We start from the raw sequence: 13842 nt of genomic DNA on the forward strand, positions 1-13842 counted from the left end.
TCTGCAGTCACCACTAGGGGGAGCTCCCTGTATACAGAGATACATGATAAGATCCTGTCTGCAGTCACCACTAGGGGGAGCTCCCTGTATACAGACATACATGATGAGATCCTGTCTGCAGCCACCACTAGGGGGAGCTCCCTGTATACAGAGATACATGATAAGATCCTGTCTGCAGCCACCACTAGGGGGAGCTCCCTGTATACAGAGATACATGATAAGATCCTGTCTGCAGTCACCACTAGGGGGAGCTCCCTGTATACAGAGATACATGGTAAGATCCTGTCTGCAGTCACCACTAGGGGGAGCTCCCTGTATACAGAGATACATGGTAAGATCCTGTCTGCAGTCACCACTAGGGGGAGCTCCCTGTATACAGACATACATGATGAGATCCTGTCTGCAGCCACCACTAGGGGGAGCTCCCTGTATACAGAGATACATGATAAGATCCTGTCTGCAGCCACCACTAGGGGGAGCTCCCTGTATACAGAGATACATGATAAGATCCTGTCTGCAGTCACCACTAGGGGGAGCTCCCTGTATACAGAGATACATGGTAAGATCCTGTCTGCAGTCACCATTAGGGGGAGCTCCCTGTATACAGAGATACATGATAAGATCCTGTCTGCAGCCACCACTAGGGGGAGCTCCCTGTATACAGAGATACATGATAAGATCCTGTCTGCAGTCACCACTAGGGGGAGCTCCCTGTATACAGAGATACATGATAAGATCCTGTCTGCAGCCACCACTAGGGGGAGCTCCCTGTATACAGAGATACATGATAAGATCCTGTCTGCAGTCACCACTAGGGGGAGCTCCCTGTATACAGAGATACATGATAAGATCCTGTCTGCAGTCACCACTAGGGGGAGCTCCCTGTATACAGACATACATGATAAGATCCTGTCTGCAGTCACCACTAGGGGGAGCTCCCTGTATACAGACATACATGATAAGATCCTGCCTGTAGTCACCACTAGGGGGAGCTCCCTGTATACAGAGATACATGATAAGATCCTGTCTGCAGTCACCACTAGAGGGAGCTCCCTGTATACAGAGATACATGTGTGTACCCCAAAAATGATACCGATATAACGTCAGCTCCATCGATGGAAAAATAAAAAAGGTACAAGTCTCGGAAGAAGAGCAGGAGAAAACGCAAAAAAAAAACCCAAAACGGAAGAATAGAACTGGATTTCTGATAAATCTGCGCATTCTTCCGATGTTCTGTAGCATCTGTTCCCCCCTTCCTTCTCCTAACTCAACATCTTACACCACGTGGGATTAACCAGCTGTAAATTTTTGACTTTTTTTTGTAAATTTTGCTCTAGAATTAAGAGGGCAGGACCCGGACCGACCATCTGTGAGATGACGCAGCCTTCATCCTGCTGGTGGAGATGCGAGAGCCGGGCATTAGGGAGCGGTGCTCCGGAGACTTAACGAGGCGACTTAGGATGGAGCCAGTTACTCATTGACAAGTTTAATTGCAGAGTGACATACAGAGTGCGGCCTGCGCTCAGTGGTTGTGACATATTTTATAATGGACCCCTTCCTCCTCCTCCTCCTCCTCCTCGTATTTATTATGTGGGATATCAATCTCTCTCCAGAACAACCTCTCCTCCCGATCTCAAGTGATCTTTTTATGGTCTCAGCCTCTTGTAACAAGGAACTGGCTTCATTAAGAGGAGAACGAGTAGTGTCCTTGTAAAGTGAGCGTCTTTGGCCCGCGCGCAGACATTTAATTAGATGTCCTAACAAGGGGCTATTTTATTATGAGCTACAGCCGCCCTCCAGAGGAATCTGCACCAAGGACAAACACAGACAACATACAGGAGATAGCAAAAATCTACACCCCCATTACATCACCAGGTAAAAAATCCGACCAAGAAGAATCATTTCAGAGCTTTTAACCCTTTAATCTGTACAAACCCACTGAGAAAGAAAATAAAATCATCAGAGGATACAAATAAGAGGCATTCGATAAGTAACTGTGAGGACGTCAACTAGATGAGGCTTAACTTTGGCATCATGGTGATATTACCTAGAACTAGACATTGCTCAAAAATGATGAAAAATTAAGAAGAAAAATTGGTACAGGAAGCTGTTGAGAGGCATACAGCAACATTAAAGGAGCTGCAGCAATTTCTGGCAAGTGCTGGCTATCTACTGCATGTGACAAAAATCTCCAGTATGCTTCCTATGTCTGGCCTGTGGGGTAGGGTGGCAAGATGGAAGCCTTTTGTTACAAAGAAAACCATCCAAGCTCAGCTATGTTTTGTCGAGACTTCCATCATGTCTGCCAAAAAGCGTGTTGGAAAACATGTTATGTCTGACTAGAGCAAGGTGGAACATTTTGGCTATAATTCCAAAAGCTTGAAAGCTAACACCAATAGAACATCATACCCACAGTGAAGCATGGTGGAGGCTGCATTGTGCTTTGGGGCTGTTTTTCAGCAGCTGGGAATGTGGCTTTAATCACGGTACAGGGAAATATGAATCGTTTCAAGTATCAGCCAATTTTGCAGCAAAATCTTCAGGTCTCTACTAAAAAGCTGCTGATGAAGAGGAATTTCATCTTTCAGTAAGACAACGACCTCAAAAGCAACAAAATAATTGTTTCTCCAGAAGAGGAGCAAAGTTTAGGAATGGCCCAGCCAGAGTCCAGATCTAAATCCAAGTGACAATCTGTGGGTGTCCTGAAGACGGCGCTGTACACAGGAGATGCCCCTGCAAGAGTATTTCTCTTTTCCCTCCCCAAAAGATTTCAGTTTATTTTTCAATTGAATTGTTCAGACTATGGGCAACATTAAAAGTGGAAAAAGTTCTTAAATGAAAAACCTGGCATTTCAACAGGGGTTTCTAGACTTTTTTTATATCCACTGTACATTTTTTTCATAACTAAAATAAATATATTACTTTATGAATCCTAAAAAGGAGCCTCCAATATAAGTTTCATTTGTAATTATATCATCCCTGGTGGTCTAGGGCTATATAAAGGTTAATGAGAGCCCATCCCTGGTGGGCTAGGGCAATATAGATGTAATGATAACATCCCTGGTGGTCTAGGGCTATATAAAGGTTAATGAGAGCCCATCCCTCGTGGGCTAGGGCTATATAGATGTAATGATAACATCCCTGGTGGTCTAGGGCTATATAAAGGTTAATGAGAGCCCATCCCTGGTGGGCTAGGGCAATATAGATGTAATGATAACATCCCTGGTGGTCTAGGGCTATATAAAGGTTAATGAGAGCCCATCCCTGGTGGGCTAGGGCTATATAGATGTAATGATAACATCCCTGGTGGTCTAGGGCTATATAAAGGTTAATGAGAGCCCATCCCTGGTGGGCTAGGGCAATATAGATGTAATGATAACATCCCTGGTGGTCTAGGGCTATATAAAGGTTAATGAGAGCCCATCCCTGGTGGGCTAGGGCAATATAGATGTAATGATAACATCCCTGGTGGTCTAGGGCTATATAAAGGTTAATGAGAGCCCATCCCTCGTGGGCTAGGGCAATATAGATGGAATGATAACATCCCTGGTGGTCTAGGGCTATATAAAGGTTAATGAGAGCCCATCCCTGGTGGGCTAGGGCAATATAGATGGAATGATAACATCCCTGGTGGTCTAGGGCTATATAAAGGTTAATGAGAGCCCATCCCTGGTGGGCTAGGGCAATATAGATGTAAGGATAACATCCCTGGTGGTCTAGGGCTATATAAAGGTTAATGAGAGCCCATCCCTGGTGGGCTAGGGCAATATAGATGTAATGATAACATCCCTGGTGGTCTAGGGCTATATAAAGGTTAATGAGAGCCCATCCCTGGTGGGCTAGGGCAATATAGATGTAATGATAACATCCCTGGTGGTCTAGGGCTATATAAAGGTTAATGAGAGCCCATCCCTCATGGGCTAGGGCTATATAGATGTAATGATAACATCCCTGGTGGTCTAGGGCTATATAAAGGTTAATGAGAGCCCATCCCTGGTGGGCTAGGGCAATATAGATGGAATGATAACATCCCTGGTGGTCTAGGGCTATATAAAGGTTAATGAGAGCCCATCCCTGGTGGGCTAGGGCAATATAGATGTAATGATAACATCCCTGGTGGTCTAGGGCCACTAAAAGGCTGAATATAGAGGTTCAAAATACCATTCCTGTTAAGCTAGGGTGATAAAGAGCGCAATGGAGACAATCATGTGGCCAACAGCAATTAAGAGGTGTATAATAACATCCCTTGTGAGCTAGGGCAGTACAGAGGTAATAATACCATCCCTGGTGGGCCAGTGCAGGGAAAAGGTTAGTTATGATATTCTAAGTGGTCAGTGGCAGTATAGAGTTCAATGCTAATATCCCTGGTGGGATAGGCCAGAAAAATGAAAAGATATAATCTCCATTGGTTTAGGGCATTATAGAGATTGACTATCATCCACTGTGAGCTATGGTGGTAAAATAATATACACGGCTCAAAAAAATAAAGGGAACACTTACACAACACAATGTAACTCCAAGTCAGTCTGTGAAATCAGCCAGTCCAGTTATAAAGCAACACCGATTGTGAATCAGTTTCTCCTGCTGTTGTGTAAATGGAACAGACAACAGGTAGAAATAATCGGCAATTAGCAAGATAACCCCTATAAAGGAGCGGTTCTGCAGGTGGGGACCACAGACCATTTCTCTGTTCTCATCCTTTTTGGCTGATGCTTTGGTCCCTTTTGCATTTTGTCATTGCTCTCACCCCTGTAGGTACAGTAGCATGAGGCGGTGTCTAAAACCCACACAAGTGGCTCAGGTAGTGCAGCTCATCCAGGATGGCACATCAATGCGGGCTGTGGCAAGAAGGTTTGCTGTGTCTGTCATCACAGTGTCCAGAGCATGGAGCAGATACCAGGAGACAGGCCAGTACACCAGGGAATGTGGAGGGGGCTGTAGGAGGGCAACAACCCAGCAGCAGGACCTGTACCTCCTGGTTTGTGCAAGGAGGAGCAGTGCCAGAGCCCTGCAAAATGACCTCCAGCGGCCACTAATATCCATGTGTCTGCTCAAACTGTCAGAAACAGACTCCATGAGGGTGGTATGAGGGCCCTAAATCAACAAGTGGGAGTCGGGCTTACAGCCCAACACTGTGCAGACCATTTGGCATCTGCCAGAAAACACCATGATTGGTGCCCTGTGCTCTTCACGGATGAGAGCAGGTTCTGTTGCCAGCAACATCCTTCAGCATGACCGGTTTGGCAGTGGGTCAGTAATGGTGTGGGGTGGCATTTCTTTGGAGGGCCGCAGAGCCCTCCATGTGGCCTGACTGCCATTAGGTACCGAGATGAGATCCCAGACCCCTTGTGAGACCATATGCTGGTGCAGTCGGCCCTGGGTTCCTCCTAATGCAGGACAATGCCAGATCTCATGTGGCTGGAGTGTGTCAGCAGTTCCTGCAAGATGAAGGCATTGAAGCTATGGACTGGCCGCCCGTTCCCCAGACCTGAATCCAATCAAGCACATCTGGGACATCATGTCTCGCTCCATCCATTAACGTCACGTTGCACCACAGACTGTCCAGGAGTTGGCGGATGCTTTAGTCCAGTTCTCAGAGGAGATCCCTCAGGAGAATCAGGAGCATGCCGAGGCATTGTAGGGAGGTCATACAGGCACATGGAGGCCACACACACTACTGAGCATCATTTCCTTGTCTTGAGGCATTTCCACTGAAGTTGGATCAGCCTGTAACTTCATTTTCCACTTTGATTTTGAGCATCATTCAAACTCCAGACCTCCGTGGGATATTAGTTGTGACTTACGTTGATAATTTTTAGGTTTTATTGTTCTGAACACATTCCACTATGTAATGAATAAAGATCTGCAGCTGGAATATTTCATTCAGTGATATCTAGGATGTGGGATTTTAGTGCTCCCTTTATTTTCTCAGCAGTGTATCTAGTGGTCTATGGCAATAATGAGGTTAATGATAACATCCCTGGTGGTCTAGGGAAATATAGAAGCTAACATTAGAAGCAGGTACTTTTTGGATACACCCTATGCCCATCTTTATATTATAAAACATATTGTTCATTAACCAACTAGATACCAGGGATATTATTATTATTTAATGTTTATTTAGCTGATTTAGTAATCTCTATAATACAGCATGCATTATTCACTAACCCACTAGATGCCAGGGGTATTATTGTTATAATTCATCACTATATTACAAAGGAAATGTTCATTAACCCACTAGAAACCAGGGATATTATTAGTATTTTAATTTCAAAACATACATATTGTTTGTTAACCCATTAGATGCCAGGGATATTATTTATGACGTCCCTAAACACTTTATGGAATATTAATAACCTGCTAGATACCAGGGATCTTTAGTGGGGATCTGGATCATTGAGAATAGTTTATTAAAAGACTTAGCAACCAGGGATTTTAATAAAAACAATCACCCCTCAGACATACTAGTAGGGTCATTATTCCTCAGTCAAACATCATAAATATTAAACCGTTGGACCAGTGAGAATGGCCAATGAGAATGGCCAATAAGACTACACTAGACCACCAGGGATGGACTGTGGCCAAATAACTAAATTGATTATCACAACTGGATGATAAAACCCAACGATTCGCATCAGTGAAGATCATTATTCAGTAAGTGGCTGCGTCAACAGGAACTGGAAACTACTGCAAATGTGCATTACACAAGTAAAAAACAACAGGTGGTCACTTCAACATAGATCTTCTAATATAACCTACATTCATCCTGACTAATGTGGTGTCCTTCACCTTACCCAACCATGTTCTCCTAGTCATAGGACCATACTGTGGTGTCTAGAGGTGTCCCTCACCTTATACAACCATGTTCTCCTAGTCATAGTACCATACTGTGGTGTCTAGAGGTGTGCCACACCTTACCCAACCATGTTCTCCTAGTCATAGGACCATACTGTGGTGTCTAGAGTTGTCCCTCACCTTATACAACCATGTTCTCCAGTCATGAGACCATACTGTGGTGTCTAGAGTTGTCTCTCACCATACATAACCAGGTTCCCCTAGTCATAGGACCATACGTTGGTGTCTAGAGGTGTCACTCACCATACATTACGAAGCTCCCTAGTCATGGGACCGTACTGTGGTGTCTAGAGGTGTCTCTTACCTTAAACAACCATGTTTCCTTGTCATACAACCATACTGTGGTGTTTAAAGGTTTCCTTCACCTTACACAAACATACCTTCCTATTCATGGGACCATATTGTGATGTATTGAGGTGCACCTCACCATACATAACCATGCTCTCTTAGTTATAGAACCATACTGTGGTATCTAGAGGTGTGCTCCACCTTACATAACCATGTTCTCCTAGTCATAGGACCATATTGTGATGTATTGAGGTGTACCTCACCATACATAACCAAGCTCTCCTAGTCCTGTGACCATAGTGTGGTGTCTAAAGGTGTCCTTCACCTTACAAAAGTGTGCCCTCTAAGTCATAGGACCATGCTTTGTGGTCTATAGATGTGCTCCACCTTAATCATGCTCTCCTAATGATAGGACCATATTGCAGTGTCTACAAGTGTCCCTTACCTACACAACCATGTTTTCGTAGTCATGGGACCATATTGTGATGTACTGAGGTGTACTTCACCATACATAACCATGCTCTCCTAGTCATAGGGCCATACTGTGTTGTCTAAAGGTGTGCTCCAGCTTACACAAGCATGCTCTCCTAGTCATAGTACCATGCTGTATGGTCTAGAGATGTCCTCCTAACACAATCATGCTCTATTAGTCATGGATAGGGCCATATTTTAGTGTCTACAGGTGTCCCTCACCTACATAACCATGCTGTCCTAGCCATGGGAATTTACTGTAGTGTCTAGAGGTGTCCCTCAACTACACAACCATGCTCTCCTAGTCATAGGACTATACCGTGGTCTCTAGATATGACCCACACCTACACAAGCATGCTCTTCTAGTCATGAGATCATATTATGACGTCTATAGGTATCCCTCACCTACACAACCATGCTTTCATGGTCCAAGGACCACATTATTGTTTCTAGATGCAGTTAACATCTTACATAACCATGTTCTGCTAGTCACGGGCCATATTGTTGTATGCTGAGGGGTCTTTCACAAAACACAACCATGTTTTCCTCGTCAATGGACATTGTGATGTCTAGAATTGTATTTACTATACACAGTCCTGCTCTCCTTAGCCATGGGACCATATTTTGGTGCTCCGAGTTGTCTCTCACCTTACACCATCATACTATCTGTATACCTGGAGACAAATAATATCTATTTATTGATGTTAGGAAACAGATCGATAACCAAATAAAAAGACAAAAAAATGGTCCACAGATGAAATTCCACAGGTCACCTAAAAGTCCACCCCCCACCCCACTCATGAACTAACTAGTCTAAAAGTATGTGGTGGCCCTCAAGGCAAGTAACCTCTGATCTCCAGCTCCCTCCTTTCTGTCTGATGATAATTACACACATTTATAAGCCCAGATTGCTTCCAGATGTAGGAACAGAGAGGATGTGAGGATCAGAGAACATGAGCTGCACTTTATAAACATCTATAGAGTCAGGAGGTTATATCACCCTGAAAGGCAGAGAGGGGTCTAGTGTGAGCCCTAATGGGGACAGGGATGATGAGGCCTGCAAAGCTGTGGACTAAGGGAGTAAAATACAGAAATAATTCACAGTGTGTTATAGAAATACTTTCATGTAATAGTAATAATCAGTACACCGAGAACTTTTTATCTATCTATTAATCAATCTATCTATCTATTTTCTATCTATCTATCTATCTATCTATCTATCTATCTATCTATCTATCTATCTATTATCTCTCTAATATCTATCTATTATCTATCTATCTATCTATCTATCTGTCATCTATCTATTATCTACCTATTATCTATCTATCTAACTATTATCTCTCTATTATCTATTATCTATCTATTTATCTGTCTGCTATCTATTAATCTATTATCCATCTATCTGTTATCTATTAATCTATTATCTATATATCTATATATCTGTTATCTATTAATCTATTATCTATCTATCTATTATCTATATCTATCATCTATCTATCTATCTATCTATCTGTTATCTATTATCTATCTGTTATCTAATTATCTATATATCTATTATCTATCCATCTATCTGTTATCTATTAATCTATTATCTATCTATCTATCTATCTATCTATCTATCTATCTATCTATCTATCTGTTTTCTATTAATCTATTATCTATATATCTATTATCTATCTATGTATTATCTATCTATTATCTGTCTATCTGTTTTCTATTAATCTATTATCTATCTATCTATCTATCTATTATCTATCTATCTATCTGTCTATCATCTATATATTATCTATATATTATCTATCCTTCTATGCTATCTTTCTATCCTGTAACTTGCTGTCTATCTTTCTATTTATCTACCTTCTATCTATCTGTCTATCCACATTTACCTCTCTCACATCTCACATCTGTCTCTCTCCTCAGGTTGCACTCACCTGTCTGGATGTAGTTGTGGAGGTGTCTCTTGTCCTTAGTTTATAGTGTTGTTGGTTGGCGTCCCTTTCCCGGTGTCCCCTCTCTCACAAGTCACGATGGGTGTCTTTCTTTTGTTCTTCATTTATCTCTGCTCTTTGTCCCTCTGTTTCGCTCTCGGTAATGGGACGGGGCCTCTGTCCTCTCCTGTTTCATTCATAGACCTCTGCCAGTCTCAGAACTTTCTGTCTGCTCCACTTGTCCTATATGTTCCCTCCTAGTCTCCTCTCTTCATAGTTGACTTCACTCTCTCTATCTCCGTCTCCCTCCCTTGATGTCCCTTTCACTGCTCTCTCTCCAGCCTGTGCCTCTGATTGTCTGCCCTCTGGTTCTTCTCCCAGTCTTCTTTATCCTTCTTTCCTCAGTTCTCCTCCATCTGTTCTCCTCTGATCCTCTCTTTAGTTTTTCCTAACTCTCTCCCTGCCTTGCTCTCTCTCCTGATGTCCCCTCCTTCCTCTTCCTCTGGTTTTGTCTACCCCTCCTTTCTTCATCTCTTCTTACTTCTCCATCTGTCCTCAGAATTCTTTCCTAACAAAAGTGCTATTTAGTGATCCTGCTGTTATTCACCAGGAGACAGGAGGAGGAGGAGGAAGAGGAGGGAGTTCCAGAAAGGAGAGAAAGAGGAGAGTGTGCTGTCTGTATCTGGGGAATCTCATTCCCTGGACACAGGAAACTTCCTGACTCCTAATTCAACCTGAGCCAAAGGAGACAGAGAGACAAGTAGTGGAGAAAGAAGAGGGAGCGTCCTGGAGAGTCATGGACACTTCTGTAGTCTCTACAGGAGGAAACATTTGGAAAGAGTCATAGACATTTCGGTAGTCTCTACAAGAAGGAGAGGTTGGAAAGAGTCATAGTACTGGTACTATGGTACATAGTACTGGAGGGGGCACTTGGGACGAGTCATAGACACTTCTATAATTGCTACCACTCGGGCCATTCGGAAAGTGTCACAGACACTTCTGTAGTCTATATTGGAGAGAGCATTCGGAAAGAGTCATAGACACTTCTGTAGTCTCTTCCAGAGTGTTTGGAAAGAGTCATAGACACCTCTGTAGTCTCTACAAGGAGGGGAAGTCGGGAAGAGTCGTAGTCCTGGAGGGGGCACTTTGGACGAGTCATAGACACTTCTGTATTCTCCACTGGAGGGAGCATTTGGAAAAAGTCATAAACACTTGAATAGTATCTACAAGAGTGGGCACTCAGGAAGAGTCATAGTACTGGAGGGAACAGTCATAGACACTTCTGTAATCTCTACCGGAGGGAGCACCCAGGAAGAGTCATAGACTTCTCTATAGTCTCTATCGGAGGGAACATTCGAAAAGAGTAATAACTCATGAAGACTTCTGTAGTCTCTATCGGAGAGGGCACTCAGGAAGAGTCATAGACACTTCCATAGGATCTACTGGAGGGAGCATTCAGAAAGAGTGATACACACTTTTGTAGTCTCTTTCAGAGGGAGCATTTGGAAAAAGCCATATACACTTCTTCAGAGGCAGCATTCGGAAAGAGTTAGACAATCCTGTAGTCTCTACTGGAGGAAACATTCACAAAGAGTCATAGACACTTCTGTAGTCTCTACCATAGGAAGCATTTGGAAAGAGTTATTGATGTTTCTGTAGTCTCTACCGGAGGGAGCATTCAGAAAGAGTCATAGAGTCATAGACACTTCTGTACTCTCTACCAGAAGGAGTATTCAGAAAGAGTCATAGACACTTCTGTGGTCTCTACTGGAGGGGACATTGAGGAAAAGTCTTATACTCTTCTGTAGTCTCTATAAGAGGAAGCATTTGCAAAGAGTCATAGACACTTCTGTAGTTTCTACTGGAGGGGGCATTCGAGATGAGTTATAGACACTTTTGTGGTCTAAACTGGAGGGGGCACTCTGGAAGAGTGATAGACACTTCGGAAGTCTACAAGAGGGTGCACTCAGGAAGAGTCATAGTACTGGAAGGGGCACTTGGAAGGAAAGAGTCATGGACACTTCTGTTATCTCTACCAGACGGAGCATTCAGAAAGTGTCACAGACACTTCTATAGTCTCTACAAGATGGGGTACTTGGGAAGAGTCATAGTACTGGAGAGGGCATTTGGAAACAGTCATAGACACTTCTGTGGTCTCTATCGGAGGGAGCATTAGGAAAGAGTCATGAACCCTTCTGTTGTCTCTACCCGAGGGGGCATTCAGGAAGAGTCATAGACACTTTGTGGGATCTACTAGAGGGAGCATTTGGAAATAGTCATAAACACTTTTGTAGTCCCTTCCAGAGGGAGCATTCGGAAAGAGTCATAAACAATTCTGTAGTTTCTCCCAGAGAGAGCATTCAAAAAGAGTCATAGAATCAAAGAACATTAGAGTTGGCAGGGACCTACAGAGTCATCGTGTCCATCTCCCTGCTCAATGCAGGATTCACTGAACCATCTCAGACACATGTCTGTCCAGCCTCTACATTTGTGTAGTCTCTATTAGAAGGAACATTTAGAAAGAGTCATAGACACTTCTGTGGTATCTGCCAGAGGGAGCACTCATAAAGAGTCAGACAATCCTGTAGTCTCTACGGGAGGAAGCATTCGGAAAGAGTCATAGACACTTCTGTAATCTCTACTGCTTGGGGCATTTGGAAAGAGTCATAGACGCTTCTGTAGTCTTTACCAGAGTAATAATACAGAAAAAATGGAGTAATGTCCGCAACATTTATTTTGATAAAAATGTATAAATTTATTAGATATACCTCAAAATTACATAAATCAATAATACCAATAAATAACATCAAGCTTTAGAATCAAGTAGACATGTGGCAGCAGTGTCTGCAACAATTAGATCATCAGTATTGATATAGTATCATGATTTAAATATGTGTCTGTGTAAGTGGGGGAAGAATATCCTATGAACTAATATTCCCGCTAAAGTGCGCATAAGAATTCATCAATCCTCAAACAAACCCCCAAAGCCCATAGCTGTCTATAAGCGCTTACCCATGATGGACAGAGCAGGACCCGTGCCACGCCGCTGTCGATGCGCGTTTCGCAGACGCTTCTTCAGAATGACCGTATTCTGTCTAGGAAGATAAAACTTGGAAAATGTCTTAGACACTTCTGTAGACTTTAATGGAGGGAGTACTTGGGAAAAGTCATTGACATTTCTTAAGTATTTATTAGAAGGAGCCATTGGGAAGACTCACGTCATGGACATTTCTGTAGTCTCTCCTGGAGGGGACAGTCGAAAGAGTTATAGACCCTTCTATAGTGTCTACCAGAGGAAGCACTTGGGAAGGCTCATAGAAATCTCTGTAGCCTCCATTGAAGGAAGCACTTAGAAATGGTCAGACACATCTGTAGTATTTACTGAAGAGAGCACTCTGCAAGAATCATACACACTTCTGTAATTTTTACCTGAGGAAGAATTCGGTGAAACTCAAACATCTATGTAATCGCTACCAGAGGGAGCATTCAAGAAGAGTCATAGACACACACTTCTGTAGTATCTACCAGAGACAGCATTCAGGTAGAGTCATAGACCCTTCTGTAGTATCTACCGGAAGGGGCTCTCGGAAAGAGTCATAGACACTTATGTAATCTCTACTGGAAGGAGCACTCAGGAAGAGTCATAGAGTCTTCTATAGTATCTACCCAAAGGAGCACTCGAGAAGAGTCATAGAAACTTCTATAGCATCCACTGGAAAGAGAACTTGGGAAGAGTCATAGCCATTTCTGTCTTATCTACCGGAGGGAACATTTGGGAAGAGTCATAGAGATTTCTGTTGTATCAACCAGAGAGAGCATTCAGGTAGAGTCATAGACACTTACAGGAAGGTGAACTCAGAAAGAGGCATAGACACTTCTGTAGTATCTACTGGAAGGAGCACTCGGGAAGAGTCATAGACACTTCTGTAGTATCTACTGGAAGGAGCACTCGAGAAGAGTCATAGACACTTCTGTAGTATCTACTGGAAGGAGCACTCGGGAAGAGTCATAGACACTTCTGTAGTATCTACTGGAAGGAGCACTCGGAAAGAGTCATAGACATTTCTGTAGTCTCTTCGGGATGGAGCACCCGGGAAGGTTTGCAGACACTTCTGTATTGTCTACCGTAGGGTGCATCCAGGAACAGTCATAGACACCTCCATAACTGTTTCCACTGTAAGTAGTGCACAGGAAACTTCATAGACACCTCTGTACTGTAATCTCCAATAGAGGGAGTGCTCCGGAAGAGTTATAGGGCTTTCTATAGTCTGTACCAGAGGGAGCGCTCGGGAATAGTCAA

At 43.2% G+C, this 13842-nt stretch overlaps 1 protein-coding gene across 1 annotated transcript in view; it reads right to left on the reverse strand.

Moving 5' to 3' along the window:
- Positions 1–10115, reverse strand: part of GAL3ST4 (galactose-3-O-sulfotransferase 4) — a 31755-nt gene extending 21640 nt beyond the window's left edge. Inside the window, exon 1 of the mRNA XM_077261722.1 lies at positions 9546–10115. The gene's annotated coding sequence lies outside the window, so the exon portion shown is untranslated. The remainder of the gene's footprint in view (positions 1–9545) is intronic.
- Positions 10116–13842: the final 3727 nt, after the last annotated feature.

The sequence above is a fragment of the Ranitomeya variabilis genome, chromosome 5 (genome assembly GCF_051348905.1).
Source record: "Ranitomeya variabilis isolate aRanVar5 chromosome 5, aRanVar5.hap1, whole genome shotgun sequence".
NCBI classification, from domain to species: Eukaryota; Metazoa; Chordata; class Amphibia; order Anura; family Dendrobatidae; genus Ranitomeya; species Ranitomeya variabilis.